Source organism: Echinops telfairi, unplaced genomic scaffold, assembly GCF_000313985.2.
Source record: "Echinops telfairi isolate 266 unplaced genomic scaffold, ASM31398v2 ScPeMD7_7469;HRSCAF=8507_1, whole genome shotgun sequence".
NCBI classification, from domain to species: domain Eukaryota; kingdom Metazoa; phylum Chordata; class Mammalia; order Afrosoricida; family Tenrecidae; genus Echinops; species Echinops telfairi.
Window position 1 is genome coordinate 55938176 of NW_022111373.1, and position 1345 is coordinate 55939520.

Sequence of the window (1345 nt, forward strand, 5' to 3'; positions counted from 1 at the left end):
TTCCACCAGCTTTGGATCCACACATCTCTGGATGTGCTGTCCTGTGATCTTTCTGTACTCTGCATTACTATTCAACATCGCTTGCATGCAGCTATGTGAGGTTGAAGAGGGTCTTATGGACTAGACTGGGACTGATGGACGTGACTTGGACTATGTTGGGGCTCCTTCCTGAGGTCAACTTGCTTCTTGATAAAAAGTTTTCGCTTGTGCATGGATGAATGTCACTAGATTTGCTTCTCTGGACTACCCGACCTAATGCAGTCACTGTGTATTCTGTTGAACTACTTCTATGTATATTCAACTAAATTATATTCATATATAAATTGTCTAATACCAAGAAGTAGATAGTCATCTAAAAACTAAACCAAAATAAAATAAAAACACCAAATACATTACCATTGAGTCATTTCCTAGTCAATGTAGTTCTACAGAATATAGCCTCCTTCATAAGATTTCTATAGTTGTAATTTCTTCATCATTTTATTGGGGACTATGTACAGCTCTTATCAGAATCCAAACATCCATACATTGTGTCAAACACATTTGTATATTTGATGCCATCATCATTGCAAAACATTTTCTTTCTACTTGAGTCCTTGGTATCAGCTTCTCATTTTTCCCTCCCCCACCCATGAGCCCTCGATAATATATAAATTATTATTATTTTTTCATGTCTTACGCTGACCGATGTCTCCCTTCACCCATTTTTCTGTGGTCTATCCCCCTGGGATGGGGTTGTATGTAAATCATCGTGATCGGTTGACCCATTCTTCCGCCACCTTCCCCTTACCCTCCTAGTATCACTACTCTCAATCTTCATCCTGAAGTGTTTATCTGTCCTGGATTCCCTGTGTTTTTAGCTCTTATCTGTACCCTTGTACATGCTCTGGTCTAGCCGGATTTGTAAAGCAGAATTTGTAAAGTAGAAATGGTGGGGAGGAAGCAGTAAATAACTAAAAGAAAGTTGTATGTTTCAATGGTGCTATACTGCACCCTGACTGGCTTGTCTGGCTTGTCTCCTCCCGACCCTTCTGTAAGTGGATGTCCAATTGCCTACAGATGGTCTGTACTCTGAACTCCCCCTCATTCACATTTTTTGTTTGGGTCTTTGATGCCTGATACCTGATCCTATCAAAACCTCATAATCACACAGGCTGGTGTGCCCATCCATGTGGACTTTGTTGCTTCTCAGATAGATGGCAACTTATTTATCTTCAAACCATTAAGACCCCAGATGTTATATCTTTTGATAGCTGGGTGCCATCAGTTTTCTTCACCACATTTGCTTATGCACCCACTTTTTCTTCAGCAATTGTGTTGGGATGGTGTGCATCATGGAATGTCA